At 34.5% G+C, this 17,912-nt stretch overlaps 1 long non-coding RNA gene across 1 annotated transcript in view; it reads right to left on the bottom strand.

The window, feature by feature from the left end:
• The window catches only part of LOC140598935 (uncharacterized), a 116,439-nt gene that overhangs the window by 2,480 nt on the left and 96,047 nt on the right, over nucleotides 1-17,912 (bottom strand). Inside the window, exons 3-4 of the long non-coding RNA XR_012001458.1 lie at nucleotides 1,781-1,935; nucleotides 1,110-1,199 (exon numbers count right to left, since the gene is read on the bottom strand). This is a non-coding gene — a long non-coding RNA (uncharacterized lncRNA). The remainder of the gene's footprint in view (nucleotides 1-1,109; nucleotides 1,200-1,780; nucleotides 1,936-17,912) is intronic.

The following is a 17,912-nucleotide window of genomic DNA, read 5'->3' as shown; positions in this document are numbered from 1 at the left end:
GATAGATATTTATTGAGAAGCTATTACCTGTCAAATACTTCATTCCAATGTTTACAAAGAAACACATCATACATAATTTTTGCCTTTATGGAATGAAGTAAACAAAATGCAAATATAGAATAAATCATGAGAAGTGCTGTAGTAAAAGAGTTGACATAGAACAATTGGAAAAAAAAAAATCTTTAGTTGATTAATGAGAGGAAATCTTCCTGAACAGGTGATGCTTCCACTGAGATCTAAAGGATGAAAAGGATCTCGCCATTTGCACAGATTTATATTTTATTCTAGGGAAATTTGATTTTGTTAAGCAGAGGAGTGCAATATTCTGACATACATTTTTTTAAAGATTTTATGTATTTATTCATAGACAGAGAGAGAGAGAGAGAGAGAAAGAGAGAGGCAGAGACACAGGCAGAGGGAGAAGCAGGCTGCATGCAGGGAGCCTGACGTGGGACTCGATCCCGGATCTCCGGGATCACACCCCGGTCTGAAGGTGGCGCTAAACCGCTGAGCCACCCGGGCTTCCCCTCACATACATATTTTTAAACATCACTTGGGCTTCTTTGTGCAGTGTGTTATAATGTAGGAATGTGAAGTGCATAGACCAGGAAGATGCAAATGTAGTAGCCAACTAAGATGCTAAGATTGCTTAAATAGGTTCCTAGCAATTGACAGAGAAGTGCAGGTGGACAGATTTTGCTTGGATAAACTGGAGTAATCTATATATATTTTTTTCATTATACAGGTTAAGAAAACCAGTATTTATAAGATGTTAGAAAGCGCTAGAATGAAGGAAACTTGTCTTAAGCTTAGTCTTTTTATGAGAGAAAATTATTCTCTCTGATGCTATACTTTACAAAATGTACTAATTTTTAGAGAACCTGTTTTAGAGAATAAAGGAATGGCTTCCCAAGAAGAGACAATATCAAGTAACATTACCCTAAAAATTAAAAAAATAAATCTGTAAACAACTTAAAATTAGCACTTATATGTACCATTCATAGTAGTAATTCTTGAGAGGACATGCTTTTATTATTTTTTATTAATAGTAATATCAGAATATCAAAAATTATAGAGGGTTTACTGGTTTTTAAGACAACTTCACATACCTTATTGTTCAATTGTGCGACAATCTTGAGTATACAGTTGGGCAAATGAGATTCAATGAGATTCTTTTGCTCTTATGTCAAGCGGTGAGTCTAAAATATATGTATTGTGTTGAAAGATCAATATAAAATGTTAACATAATATAATGGTAGGCATTAAATACAACTGTAATGTTTAAATGAAAAAAATGTAGAAGAAATTAGCCTCATGCATATTACATACAACATAGTCAATAAGCATTGGTTATTATTTAAATGTTTATTATAAAGTAAGCCTTGATATATTTCCCTTACAAAATAGATAAAATCAACCTTAAAGCTAAAAATTCAATCTTGTTTATTTAAGGTTTATAAGAATTACCTAAGGAGCATGTCCAAATAGATATTGTCAGGTCTCCAGTAATTTTACAGTGTTCCCTCAGAAATGTGTATATATACTCTCTAGGATATTGAGTCAAGTTATTTTTGAGAAAAAAAATCAAATATTGTTTGCATATTTGATAGATCCAAACCAACTTCAGGCCATTTTAAGCATAGTGATTATTTAATACATAATAGTCAAGTGATGAACAGAATGAACAACTACTAGATTTTTAGACCATGTTCAGGGTTTTTCATATGTTATTTCATTTAATCCTCAAAATAAACCTGAAGTTAGGGATTATAGCAAATACCTGTTAGTACATGATGGAGGCTAGTCCCATATTTGCCTCTAAAGCATATTCTTGTTCCAAATGAGCACAGGCAGTAGTCTACGCAACCACAAGCCCCTTTTGGTGAACGGGTGCTTCCAATAATTGTAGTAGAAGTATTCAAGGCTTCTAATGTCCTATGGGAGATAGAGAGAACTCAGATAGATGCCTTTTCAAAGTTTTACTTTCAAGCCAGATCATGACTGAAAGTGAGATAGTCATGAACTTGATCCTCATTCCATAGTCCACTGTTCAATCCAAAGAAATTTAAGTAGCCTGTGCTTACACTTTTAATCCTAAAAGTACTGGTAATATTTCAATATCAGTATTTTAACAGTAAATAATAGAATAATATATGATAATATGCCTAATAAAGACAAACTAAAATTTAGGTAACAGTAATTGTACCTATTTTTCAGTATTTGGAATTGAAAAATTGAATAGTATTTTCAAATTTCGAACAACACTATCAGATTATAACTCCCTCTCTCTATGAATGGGGAGATAAGTCCATCTAATAGAACCTTTGATTTTTGTTATCCTATATCATTTTTAGACAGAAGTATCAATGTTTTGGTTATACATGTAAGAATTCCTTTAAAGAAAAAATAATACTTAAAAAATAAAAATAAAGAAAAAATAATACTTGAAAATATTATTTTACTTCCATTCATTCATTCATGTATTCTACAACTAACAGTTTTAATTTCATATGTGTCAGAATGCAAAAATGTAATGACGAATAATAGTCACTTTTCTTAAGAGAGTTTCAGAACAGTGGAGAGAAATTACAACATAAAATAAATCATGATATAATGTAATCAGTGGTAGAACAAAGTGAGTGTACTTAAAGGACTAAGAAAACACAGAAGAATGAGCTAATCAGTCTTAAGGAGTCAGAGAGTTTCCTGAAAAGTTTATTTCTGAGTTGAATCATAATAGGATAAAGAAATGACCCAATTGAAAAAAACAGAATGATGCAAAAAAATTTTGTGTAATATTATACTTTATGTGTGTGTGTGTATATAAAGTATGAAACATATTTTTTAATTTATTTGTTTAAATTTCTGCTATGAAATCTCAAAATTCTTTGATTTTACAAAATGAATTACAAGTTACATAGAAGCCTAATCTGTTTGTATTTGAACAAATCCTAGCTGAAAACTTTCCTAATCTGGGAAGGGAAACAGGCATTCAGATCCAGGAAATAGAGAGATCCCCCCCGCCTAAAATCGATAAAAAACGTTCAACACCTTGACATTTAATAGTTAAGCTTTCAAATTCAAAAGATAAAGAGAAGATCCTTAAAGCAGCAAGAGACAAGAAATCCCTGACTTTTATGGGGAGGAGTATTAGGGTAACAGCAGACCTCTCCACAGAGACCTGGCAGGCCAGAAAGGGTTGGCAGGATATATTCAGGGTCCTAAATGAGAAGGACATGCAACCAAGAATACTTTATCCAGCAAGGCTCTCATTCAAAATGGAAGGAGAGATAAAGAGCTTCCAAGACAGGCAGGAACTGAAAGAATATGTGACCTCCAGACCAGCTCTGCAAGAAATTTTAAGGGGGACTCTTAAAATTCCTCTTTAAGAAGAAGTTCAGTGGAACAATCCACAAAAACAAGGACTGAATAGATATCATGATGACACTAAACTCATATCTTTCAATACTAACTCTGAACGTGATTGGGCTTAATGACCCCATCAAAAGGCACAGGGTTTCAGACTGGATAAAAAAACAATACCCATCTATTTGCTGTCTACAAGAGACTCATTTTAGACAGAAGGACACCTACAGCCTGAAAGTAAAAGGTTGTAGAACCATTTACCATTCAAATGGTTCTCAAAAGAAAGCAGGGGTTGATCTGTTCCACAGTTCTTCTGGTCTCGATTTCATTGAGTTCTGCTCGAAGCTTTATTAACTCTCTTCTTCTGCTGGGTGTAGGATCTATTTTCTGTTTTTTCTCTAGCTCCTTTATGTGTAAGGTTAGCTTTTGTATTTGAGTTCTTTCCAGTTTTCAGATGGATGCTTATATTGCGATGTATTTCTTCCTTAGGACTTCTTTTGCTGCACCCCAAAGATTTTGAACGGTTGTATCTTCATTCTCATTAATTTCCATGAATCTTTTTAATTCTTCCTTAATTTCCTGGTTGACCCTTTCATCTTTTAGCAGGATGGTCCTTAACCTTCACGTGTTTGAGGTCCTTCCAAACTTCTTGTTGTGATTTTGTTCTAATTTCAAGGCATTATGGTCTGAGAATATTCAGGGGATGATCCCAATCTTTTGGTATCCATTCAGAGCTGATTTGTGACCCAGTGTGTAGTCTATTCTGGAGAAAGTTCCATGTGCACTTGAGAAGAATGTGTATTCAGCTGAGTTTGGATGTAAAGTTCTGTAGATATCTGTGAAATCCATCTGGACCAGTGTATCAATTAAAGCTCTCGTTTCTTTGGAGATGTTGTGCTTAGAAGACCTATCGAGTATAGAAATAGCTAGATTGAAGTCACTGAGTTTAAGTGTATTATTATCTAAGTATTTCTTCACTTTGGTTATTAATTGATTTATATATTTGGCAGCTCCCACATTCGGGGCATATATATTGAGGATTGTTAAGTCCTCTTGTTGGATAGATCCTTTAAGTATGATAGAGTGTCCCTCTTCATTTCTCACTACAGTCTTCGGGGTAAATTTTAGTTTATCTGATATAAGGATGGCTACCACCAGGAGTTGGTTCTTTGAAAGAATTAATAAGATAGATAAACCATAATCAGCCTTATTAAAAAGAAGAGAGAAGAGACTCAAATTAATAAAATCATGACTGAGAAAGGAGAGATCACTACCAACACCAAGGAAATACAAACGATATTAAAAACATATTATGAACAGCTATACGCCAATAAATTAGGCAATCTAGAAGAAATGGACACATTCCTGGAAAGCCACAAACTACCAAAACTGGAACAGGAAGAAATCGAAAACCTGAACAGGCCCATAACCAGGGAGGAAATTGAAGCAGTCATCAAAACCTCCCAAGACACAAAAGTCCAGGGCCAGATGGCTTCCCAGGGGAATTCTATCAAACGTTTAAAGAAGAAAACATACCTATTCTACTAAAGCTGTTTGGAAAGATAGAAAGAGATGGAGTACTTCCAAATTCGTTCTATGAGGCCAGCATCACCTTAATTCCAAAACCAGACAAAGACCCCACCAAAAAGGAGAATTACAGACCAATATCCCTGATGAACATGGATGCAAAGATTCTCAACAAGATACTAGCCAATAGGATCCAACAGTACATTAAGAAAATTATTCACCATGACCAAGTAGGATTTATCCCCGGGACACAAGGCTGGTTCAACACTCATAAAACCATCAATGTGATTCATCATATCAGCAAGAGAAAAACCAAGAACCATATGATCCTCTCATTAGATGCAGAGAAAGCATTTGACAAAATACAGCATCCATTCCTGATCAAAACCCTTCAGAGTGTAGGGATAGAGGGAACCTTCCTCGACATCTTAAAAGCCATCTACAAAAAGCCCACAGCAAATATCATTCTCAATGGGGAAGCACTGGGAGCCTTTCCCCTAAGATCAGGAACAAGACAGGGATGTCCACTCTCACCACTGCTATTCAACTTAGTACTGGAAGTCCTAGCCTCAGCAATCAGACAACAAAAAGACATTAAAGGCATTCAACTTGGCAAAGAAGAAGTCAAACTCTCCCTCTTCGCCGATGACATGATAATCTACATAGAAAACCCAAAAGTCTCCACCCCAAGATTGCTAGAACTCATACAGCAATTTGGTAGCGTGGCAGGATACAAAATCAATGCCCAGAAGTCAGTGGCATTTCTATACACTAACAATGAGACTGAAGAAAGAGAAATCAAGGAGTCAATCCCATTTACAATTGCACCCAAAAGCATAAGATACCTAGGAATAAACCTAACCAAAGAGGTAAAGGATCTATACCCTAAAAACTATAGAACACTTCTGAAAGAAATTGAGGAAGACACAAAGAGATGGAAAAATATTCCATGCTCATGGATTGGCAGAATTAATATTGTGAAAATGTCAATGTTACCCAGGGCAATTTACAAGTTTAATGCAATCCCTATCAAAATACCATGGACTTTCTTCAGAGAGTTAGAACAAATTATTTTAAGATTTGTGTGGAAACAGAAAAGACCCCGAATAGCCAGGGGAATTAAAAAAAAAAAAAACATAGCTGGGGGCATCACAATGCCAGATTTCAGGTTGTACTACAAAGCTGTGGTCATCAAGACAGTGTGGTACTGGCACAAAAGAAGACACATAGATCTATGGAACAGAATAGAGAACCCAGAAGTGGACCCTCAACTTTATGGTCAACTAATATTCGATAAAGGAGGAAAGACTATCCATTGGAAGAAAGACAGTCTCTTCAATAAATGGTGCTGGGAAAATTGGACATCCACATGCAGAAGAATGAAACTAGACCACTCTCTTCCACCATACACAAAGATAAACTCAAAATGGATGAAAGATCTAAATGTGAGACAAGATTCCATCAAAATCCTAGAGGATAACACAAGCAACACCCTTTTTGAACTCAGCCACAGTAACTTCTTGCAAGATACATCCACGAAGGCAAAAGAAACAAAAGCAAAAATGAACTATTGGGACTTCATCAAGATAAGAAGCTTTTGCACAGCAAAGGATACAGTCAACAAAACTAAAAGACAACCTACAGAATGGGAGATGATATTTGCAAATGACGTATGAGATAAAGGGCTAGTTTCCAAGATCTATAAAGAACTTATTAAACTCAACACCAAAGAAACAAACAATCCAATCATGAAATGGGCAAAAGACATGAACAGAAATCTCACAGAGGAAGACATAGACATGGCCAACATGCACATGAGAAAATGCTCTGCATCACTTGCCATCAGGGAAATACAAATCAAAACCACAATGAGATACCACCTCACACCAGTGAGAATGGGGAACATTAACAAGGCAGGAATCCACAAATGTTGGAGAAGATGCGGAGAAAAGGGAACCCTCTTACACTGTTGGTGGGAATGTGAACTGGTGCAGCCACTATGGAAAACTGTGTGGAGGTTCCTCAAAGAGTTAAAAATAGATCTGCCCTAAGACCCAGCAATTGCACTGTTGGGGATTTACCCCAAAGATACAGATGCAATGAAACACCAGGACACCTGCACCCCGATGTTTATAGCAGCAATGTCCACAATAGCCAAACTGTGGAAGGAGCCTCGGTGTCCATCGAAAGATGAATGGATAAAGAAGATGTGGTTTATGTATACAATGGAACATTACTCAGCCATTAGAAATGACAAATACCCACCATTTGCTTCAACGTGGATGGAACTGGAGGGTATTATGCTGAGTGAAATGAGTCAATTGGAGAAGGACAAACATTACAAGTTCTCATTCATTTGGGGAATATAAATAACAGTGAAAGGGAATATAATGGAAGGGAGAAGAAATGTTTGGGAAATATCAGAAAGGGAGACAGAACATAAAGACTCCTAACTCTGGGAAACTAACTAGGGGTGGTTGAAGGGGAGAAGGGCGGGGGGTGGGGGTGAATGGGTGACGGGCACTGGGGGGGGGCACTTGACAGGATGAGCACTGGGTGTTATTCTGTATGTTGGTAAATTGAACACCCATTAAAAAAAATATTTAAAAAAAGCCTAATCTGTTAGCCAGATTGCTCTTATATTTGCCGAAAATTCACATACAAATATTATTAAATTTTTTATTAAATATAATTAGCCAAAGCTTCTTCTTCTATATATTACAAATATGTTAATTAGGTCTGGAGTGACTTTTTGATTCTGGACAAAGTAGTTTTCTATAGATGACTTAATGTATGATTTTTAATGAAAACATAAATATTTACTAGATATAATGAATACATATTACTAAGCATCTAAAATTCCATTAAAACGGTTTGTCACAATATATATTTTCATTTTGAAAAAGTTAAGCAACTATTTTTCTGTGTGAATTTGTTTACACCCTATTTCTCTAAAGTTCAGGGAGCTATATCTTAAATGGGAACATATGCTTGAGTATATTCTCGAAGATCTGCTCTACATTAACAGAGTGAATATTTGAAGGCATTATCCCTTATTATTTGAAGTTTCCAAGCACTCTGTCAGAACTAAACACTGATATTTATACAAAAACATTGTCAATGTCATTATGCTAGAACAATCTTTCTTTTTTTTTAATTTCAAGTTTTTATTTAAATTCTAGTTAGTTAACACACATGGTAAAATTGGTTTCAGGTATAGAATTTAGTGATTTTCACTTACAACACCCAGTGCTCAAATGCCCTTCTTAAAACCTATCATCAATTTAGTCCACCCCCACCCACCTTCCTCTATCAAGCCCCTAGAGATAGTGTATTCTCAATCATGAAGAGTCCTTTATGGTTTGTCTCTCTCTCTCTCTGTTTTCATCTTAGTTTACTTTTCCTTCCCTTCCCATAGGTTTATCTGTTTTGTTTGTTAAATCGCACATATGAGTGAAATCATATGGTATTTGTATGAGACTGACATTTTGCTTAGCAATACACTAGTTGCATCCACATGGTTGTAGATGGCAAGGTTTCATTCTTTTTGATGTCTGAGCAATATTCTATCATATATATATGATGGAATATATATATATATATATATATATATATATATATATATATATAATACATACACCACATCTTCTTTATTCTTTCATCAGATGATGGACATATGGGCTCTTTCCATAATTTGGCTATTGTTGATAGTGCTGCTATAAATATCAGGGTATATGAGTCATTTGAATCAGTACTTTTTTATGCTTTTAAAGATTTTTTTTGTGTATTTTTTTATTGGAGTTTGATTTGCCGGCATATGGTATAACACCCAGTGCTCATCTCATCAAGTGCCCTTCTCAGTGCCCATCACCCAGTCACCCCATCCCCCCACCAACCTCCCCTTCCCCTACCCCTTATTTGTTTCCCAGAGTTAGGAGTCTCTCCTGTTTCGTCACCCTCTGAATTTTCCTACTCATTTTCTCTTCTTTCCCCTATAATCTCTTTCACTAATTTTTACATATCAGATAAAGGGCTAGTATCTAAAATATATAAAGAACTGATTAAACTCAACAGCAACAACAAAGCAACAAACAATCCAATCATGAAATGGGCAAAAGACATGAACAGAAATTTCACAGAGGAAGACATAGACATGGCCAATGAGCACATGAGAAGATGCTCTGCATCCCTTGCCATCAGAGAAATACAAATCAAAAGCACAATGAGATACCACCTCACACCAGTGAGAATAGTGAAAATTAACAAGACAGGAAACAACAAATGTTGGAGAGGATGTGAAGAAAGGGGAACCCTCTTGCACTGTTGGTGGGAATGTGAACTGGTACAGCCACTCTGGAAAACTGTGTGGAGGTTCCTCAAAGAGTTAAAAATAGAGCTGCCCTACAACCCAGCAATTGCACTGCTGGGTATTTACCCCTAAGATACAGATGCAGTGAAACGGCAGGACACCTGCACCCCAATGTTTCTAGCAGCAATGTCCACAATAGCCAAACTGTGTATGGAGCCTCATTGTCCATCAAAAGATGAATGGCTAAAAAAGATATATTTTTTCAATGGAATATTTATATATATATATATATTATATATTAAGATTTATATATATTATATATGGAATGGAATATTTATATATATGTATATGTATATATATACATATATATAAATCTTCAATGGAATATTACTCAACCATTAGAAATGACAAATACCCACCATTTGCTTCGACATGGATAGAACTAGAGGGTATTATGCTGAGTGAAGTAAGTCAACTGGAGAAAGACAATTATTATATAGTTTCACTCATATGGGGAATGCTAGGACAATCATGTGAAAACATGTTAAGTGATCATCTGTGCTTAAAATTACAGGTTTCAACTTGACTTGGTCATTAATATGCAATTTGTCTGCTGTAGAGTATTCCCTAAAAGTTCGTAAAAAAAAGTTATTCCCTTCCTTAATTTGATTTGAATCACATTCTATTCCTCCTCCTATCTTGTCTTTTGCTAATCAACTAGCATTAACCACTGCTTTCACTTTTTAAAAATATTAATATGTGAATTCTCTGTTCTTTAAATCAGTGTTTTTATCTTTTATCTAGCTTGTGATTTACTAAATTTAAAGTAAAAATACAATTCTCAAGAGTTTTCCAGTTTTAGATGCAATATGTAAAGAGTTTTAAGTCATTAATTACAGCAGACTTCTCATCAGAAATCATTAAAAAAAGTAACCATTTAAAGTGTTGAAATGACAAAACTATGATTATAGAATTATAAATTCAGTGAAATGATCCTTCAAAAGTAAAGGAGAGGTAAAAATTTATCAGACAAGCAAAAACGGAGAGGATCCATTGTTCTCAAACCTACCTTGCAAGAATTTCTAGAAGAAAAGAAAAATAATATATTTCAGAAATAGGGAAATACATAAAGAAAGGAAAATCATTGGGAAAATAATAGAGGTAAAATAAAATATTTTATTGCTCTTATTATTAACTGGACTAATAGACAACTTTTTAAAGAATCAGTAATAAAAATGCATTGAAAGATTATAATGAAATAAATGGATAAGTAAAATAAGTGAGAGAAATTTTGTAAAAGATTAAGAAGAAAGACTTTTGATTACCCTGTTATAAGGTACCTCCACTATTAGTAAAGTGATATAATGTTATTTGAAAGTGCATGTAGATTAGTTGTAAATGTATACTATGAACTCTAGAGTAAGTGCTATTTAAAAAAATAATAAAATAAAATAAAATAAAAAAGCATATCATTGATAAACCAAGACAGTGTATAATATGGAATCACATGAAGTCAAGTAATACTAGAGAAAACAGAAAAATAAGAAAGAAAAAAGAATGAGTGCAGCAAATAGAAAACAGTTACCAATATGGTAGATACTGATAGAGCTATGTCAATAATTACTTTAAATATGAATAGTGCGGGATGCCTGGGTGGCTCAATGGTTGATCATCTGCCTTCAGCTCAGGGTGTGATCCCATGATCCTGGAAGCTGGGATGGCATCCCTCATTGGGCTCCCTGTGGGGAGCCTGCTTCTCCCTCTCCTGTGTCTCTGCCCCTCTCTGTCTTTTGTGAATAAATAAATAAAATTAAAAAAATATATGAATAGTGGGAATATACCAATTATAGACAGATATTATCAGAATTGATTAAAGTAACATTCACTATATGTTGTCTATAATACAGTCACTTTAAATATAAATAAAGCAGTCTGAACACCAATAAAAATTAATTAAAAAAAAATAAAGCAGTCAAAAGTAAAGGGATGGAAAAAAATACAATATGCTAACACTATTCAAAATAGAGTTGGAAAAACTATGGTAGGATGGTGGAATAGTAAGCACCAATGGTCTGTCTACCCACCTAGATAACAATTACACCGGTAAAATCTGTCTGATTTAACTATTTTGGAACTCTGTGTTCTAGCAAAGATTGTAACTTCCAGAAAATGGCATTACATTATAGTTAATTAATGTCAATTTCCTAGCTCAGCGGCTACCAACCATTCCTCACTTCCAGCCCTGTAGTAGGCAGCTCTGCACTATTCCAACAGTAGCTTACATGCAGATTACAAGAGCTAAAGTGGATAATAAGGACCCTAATTTCCAAATATCAGGGATCTGAGTTCTGATCATTAATTGCTGCTTTTTATCATGGACATGCAAACATGGAGGTGAGTATCAATTGTTGCATCTCCATCTTCCACTCTGGTATTGTTGTAAGCTCCTTCCCCTCTGACTTTAGTAACTTCTGAGAATTTAAAGGCCCAGCACCCTTTCACTCCCCTCTTTATGTTTTTCCCCCCTTTTAGAAGCCAGAAATTAAAGACTAGTACATTTAAAAGCTGTTATATACATGGAAAAACTAGAAAGTCACTACAAATGCCCAGGGAAAGGCACAGATCCAGAAAAGACTAGAGAAAACCTAAAGTTTGTGCTCCAGGCTAATCCTCAGCATGGAGACAGATTGCAATAATTAAAAGAAATAAAATAATACACAAAAGCAATCAGCAAATATTGAGGGAAGAGAATAATATTTCCAGAGTTACCACATCATTAGATTCAAATACCATTTTTTCAACAACAACAACAAAAATCAGAAAGCAGGGATGCCTGGGTAGCTCAGTGGTTGAGCGCCTGCCTTCAGCCCCAGGACACGATCCTGGAGTCCTGGGATAGAATCCAGCATCAGGCTCCATGGATGGAGCCTGCTTCTCTCTGTTTATGTCTCTGCTTCTTTCTCTGTGTGTCTCTCATGAATAAGTAAAATCTTTTTTAAAAAAATCAGAAAGTATACAAGGAAACTAGAAATTCAGCCCAGTCAAAGAAAAAATGTATACATAAGCCAACAAAATTGTCTTAGAAAAAGACCAGATAGTGGACCTACTAGATAAAGACTTTAAAACAACTGCCTTAAAGATGCTTCAAAGAACTCAAGGAAGATGTGGAGAAAGTAAATAATAATAATAATAATAATAATAATAATAATAATAATAATAACAATGTGTCAAAATGGAAATATTAATAAAGAGAAGGAAAATCTAAAAGAAATCAAGAAGAAATTCAAGACCTGAAAAATGTAATAACAGAGATGAAAAATTCATGAGAGGGACTCAAAGGCAGATTTAGGTAGACAAAAAAAAAAAAGATTTAGGCAGACATTGGAAAGAGTCAATGAATACAAAGATAGGACAATAGAAATTATAATATCTGAGAAACTAAAAGGGAGTAAAAGAAGAAAAATGAACAGAACGTAAGTAACCCTAGGACACCATGAGGTGAGCCAACATTTGTATTGTGAGGGTCCCAAGGAGAAAGAGAGGTGATAAGAAAAAAGAAAAGGACAAGGAGTTTATTTGAAGAAATAATGGTTGAAAACTTCCCAAACTGGATGAAAGAAAACAACATAAACTTTCAAGAAACCCCAAGGGGGAGATATATTTGCAGAGACACACACAGATACATCACGATAAATTTGCCAATAGCCAAAGACAAAAAGATCTTGAAAGCAGTAAATGAGAAGTGACTCATGAATAGAAGGGATCTTCTCACAAAGATTATCAGTAGATTTCTCATCAGAAATTTTGGAGAGCAGAAGAGGGTGGGCTTGTAAAAGATTGTGATTACTATGGGTTTGGGGAGAGGTGTAAGAAGTGAATAGGTGAAGTACAGGGGATTTTTAAGGTGGTGAGACTACTTGGTATGCTATTACAAAGATGGATACATGGTACAATGGATATATTAAAACTCAGAATTTTACATCACCAAACATTTAATGTATACAATTACAAAAGTTTTTACTTTCCTAAGTAAAGTCAGGGGATCCCAGGAAGAAATGCAGTCCTTTCTAACAGTATTACAAACAACTTCACTAAAGATGCTCACCTAAGTAAATTTAGAAGTGAGAAGAGTAAGACTAAAAACAAAATCAAATGCATATAAACACTGTACTTTATAAAGTTGTATCCCACAAGGGTATGAGTTAACTATTTTGATACAAATTTGATACGTGTATACTGAAACTGAAAAACAATAAGTAGGAGTGCCTGGTTGGCTCAGTTGGTTAAGCCTCCATCTCTTGGTTTCAGCTCAAGTCATGATCCTAGGGTCCTAGGATTGAGCCTTATATTAGTCTTTGCACTCAGCAGGGAGTCTGCTTGTCCCTTTTCCTCCCATCAGTCTCTTCCCTCCCCCTCTGCCCTGTGATCTCTCTCTCTCTCAAATAAATAATAAATAAGTCTTTTTAAAAATAAAAAAAACTAGTTAAACTGATACAAAATTTCTTACTGTTGGGAACCAAGTTTCTTACTTTTGTAGTATAAAAAATATATAGATAAGTAAGGATGGGGGGTAGATCATCATATGATGATGGATTAGAGTAGGAGAAATCAGTATGAACTTACTTTAGCTCAATATAGAGCCAGATGTTAACATATAGAAATACAATTTAGTACACATTCATCTATTTCCTTGCCCTATCAGTTTAGAGTCTTAGAAGAAACAACATTCCAAGAGTAACAGCATACGGGTTGCACCCTGATCTTTGTTTTCTAAAGAACTCTCCAATAAAACAAAATAAGGGGACCTTGGAAAAGTAGCTGATTCTAGAGCTGAGGCAAGAAACAAGTAGGTGAGCCTGGAGCACTCTGTAGTGACATCAATTTAAAAGTCTAAACACATAACAAATAAAAATATATAAATTGCATTTATATTTTAATATATTTATACATTTTATATATTTACATATAGATACATTATATATTTATTTATATATTTTAGTATATTTATATATAAAATATAACAAAAATAAATAAACAAAAGAAACAAACAAACAACAAAAGGTTATAGCATATGTGCCAAATATATGGCATAGTGGGGTATGTCAAAGAGACACACAGGACCCAAGTGAAAGAGTTCCCAATGGCCAAACCTGGAACAATCTGAGGAACAAAATAATGTAGAATTAGATTATAGCCAAAATCATAAAATACGTATCCATGTTTCCACACTGATGCAAATAAACTATTATTAAATAAATATGTAAATAAATAAGAGACAAATCTGTGCAGAATTCCAAATAAATCATGTAGCTGTTCCTTTAAAGCCCTATAGGTTAAATCATCCTCTTCTGGAAAGCCTTCTTAAATTACAAAGTTTAGATTTAGGTTCCTTCTTAGGAGATCTGAATCATATAAGTTTAGTGCAATCAGTGATATCAGTATAACTCTCCCCCCTCCCCGATCTTAATGGTGCAAAAGCATCTACAATTTCTGCTATTCCCCATTTATCAGCATTCTTAAAAGTTGAAAATTCAGTACCTGATTCGTTCATTAAATATACAGTTCTGTTTTGTGGTTGTTATATTTGTGCTTGAGTGGTTAATTGCCGAATGTAAAAAACAAGTTACCAAATAATGTAAGCATATACCTTTAAATATACAGTGTACAATAAGTGCTAAAACAGTGCCACAAGAGAATTCATACTATGCTCAATAAGCTCTATATCAGGATTGCTCATCCTCTTATTCCACGCATATGTTTATTTACAACATAATGCCATTTCCCAGATACCTAGCTAACTTGGCACAACCGGCTTGGTCAAAAGGCTGGCAGATGCAGCAGTATCAAATACATCTCCACCACCCTCTGAAACCAAAGTGGATTGGCTCTCCTTGACCACTCCCATCCCAAGAACATTTAAATATTTTAGCAAATGCCCTGCATATTGTCCTTGAAAGGAAACTGTAATAATATTGAGCCTGGAAAGGATCGAGGAAAGATACAGCTATCAATCAGATTTAGTCAAGTATTATTCTGAGTATGTACCATTCACTGCAGATGCATTTTATATGCAATTTATATGCATTTTATATGCAATATCCTTCTGTACACAACAGAAGGACAATGTACAAAATGGCAGTCTCTCCATACTATCATGGGTTATTTTAGTACAGCAAATAATTTTAATGTAAATAATACTGCTCTAAGAATAAAATGTCCAAGGCAATTATTAAGGCAGAATGTAAACCAGAAGAACAGATATAAATCACAGTTCTAGAAAATCCAAAATGTACTGTATCTTAATTATATGCTTTATTTTATTATATTTTTAATTTTTAATTTTTTTAATTTTTATTTTATTTTTTTATTTTTATCTTTATATCTATGATAGTCACAGAGAGAGAGAGAGAGAGAGAGAGGCAGAGACACAGGCAGAGGGAGAAACAGGCTCCATGCAGGGAGCCCGACGTGGGATTCGATACCGGGTCTCCAGGATCGCGCCCTGGGCCAAAGGCAGGCGCCAAACCGCTGCGCCACTCAGGGATCCCTATTTTTTATTTTTATTCCTGAATCCTTTTTTTCTAGAATTTTATTATATTTTAATAAAATTGTATATTTTATCTATTCCGTGTTGATAGAATGCCTTTTATGTATAAGTATATTTTTATTTGTAAGTACAAATTTTTTTATTGAAGTGCACTGAAGTTTCTTTCTAGAGACATAAACTCTCATTTAATAATATCCTAGGGGTGCCTGGATGGCTCAGTCAATTAAGCATCTGCCTTTGGCTCTGGTCATGAATCTGGACCCCAGGGGGTCCATCCCCACATTGGGCACCCTGCTCAGTGGGGAGTCTCCTCTCCCTGTGACCCCCCTTCTGCTCGTGCTCTCTCTCTGTCTCTCTCAAATGAATAAATAAAAACTGAAAACTATTCTTGAATAATAATTTTTAAGGTTTAAAAACAATAATTATCAAACAGTATTTTATGATGAACACCTATACCTGCATGTAAAACAGGTTAAACAAAATTTGTTGAGATAATTTTTCAATCCATATAGAAAATTACACCAAACCATGATATTAAAGGATCATAGTAGCCCAGTCCAGGTTAATGATTTTTCTTAAAATCCATTTTACCCCTTTAGTTAACTGTCCCAAATATTGATCACCCTTTCTCCCAGTCAATAATATAATTTTTCTTATTTTCCTGAGTTGTAATGCAACAAAAAAAGTAAAAACAAATACACCAAAACCTGTATAATTTAGTCTTACTTGCTGCATTAGGAGTAGCTCTGCCTGTCTGTCACATCTGAGTCTCTATTATTTGCCAGATATATGGAAATGTTCTGTAGTCAATTAAGCTGATGGTGTTTTTCAGTGACATCCAATTGAACTTTGGTTCCAACTGTAGAATTAACACAGAGAGGATTCATTCTCATCAGAAAAGGGTAAGAGAAAATAAACCTTCTTTTCTCCACTTTTTATGTCTTTTTGAGAAACTAGGAAGCATTGGTGATAACTAGTTCATTGCCTGTCACTAGGTGTGAATATCTGACAGATTCCTTCAGTTCCCTTAAATTCTAGGGCTGCTGGAATAGAAAATAAAGTATGCAATTCAAGACAGAAGTGAAAGAAATTGGTGATTTGTCTTAAAATGGGAAAAGTAGAAATGAGTTCATTGATAACTATTACTAGTTGAAAGTAAAAACTAAAGGGAAAATAATACTTAAATATTCTGAATAAAATTATGATAATAAGACAAGGAAAAGAACCAGGCACATAACATTTGAATAAATATTATGCTGCTATAGTGAACTGTGAGATTACAAAACATTATTTTTAAAAGACTATTTTTGATGTGACAAATTGTATTTTTTATATTCTCACAATGAAAAACATCATGTGTTTTATGCTTCCTGAATTATCCTTTGCTCTTCATAAAATGTTCACTTAATGATCCAAACAGATTTTGGACCCTGGCGATTTAGGGTTGAAATGAGGATTCTGTGATTCACTAGCTGAAATGCCGAACCAAGTTATTTCCCCATTCTATGTGTAAAATTAGACACCACCACCTACCATATAGAAGTGATGGGTAGATAACATGGAATTTTACATGAACATATTTAAAACATTAAATTGTAGATTCAGAAAAAATCTGATGTGATAGAAATAGTAGTAGATCACAGTTTCATACAAGATTTAAAAACAATAGCCAACTGTAAAATGTCTTACCTGTTATTTTGTATAAGTACCTTTTATGGATTAAATTGTGTCCTCCTCAAGATTCATATGTTAAGTACTGCTTCTAGTACCTCAGAACGTGATCTTATTTGGGAATAGGGTTGCTTTAGCTGTATTCAGTTGAGATTTCATCATATTGGAGTCTGGTAGGTCTCTACTGCAGTTAGGGAGGACACTATATGAAGGTGAAGACAAGATTTTGGGTGACACTTCTCCAAGGAATGTCAAAGATTGGTACTAAACCACCAGAATCTAAGAGGGAGGCATCAAAGAATGAAGTCTTGCCTTTGCAATGACATAGAGTTAGTGAAATAAGTCAGTCAGTCAAAAAAACAAAAACAGAAACAAAAACAGAAACCAAAAAACCCAAAATACCATGTAATTTCACTTATGTGTGGAATTTAAGAAATTAAACAAAGGAAAAAAGAGAGAGGGATGCAAAACAAGAAACAGGTTGTTAACTAT

Source organism: Vulpes vulpes, chromosome 5 (genome assembly GCF_048418805.1).
Source record: "Vulpes vulpes isolate BD-2025 chromosome 5, VulVul3, whole genome shotgun sequence".
Lineage (NCBI taxonomy): Eukaryota > Metazoa > Chordata > Mammalia > Carnivora > Canidae > Vulpes > Vulpes vulpes.
The sequence above is the reverse complement of the archived record's forward strand: the minus strand, read 5'-3'. Positions and strand labels throughout refer to the sequence as shown.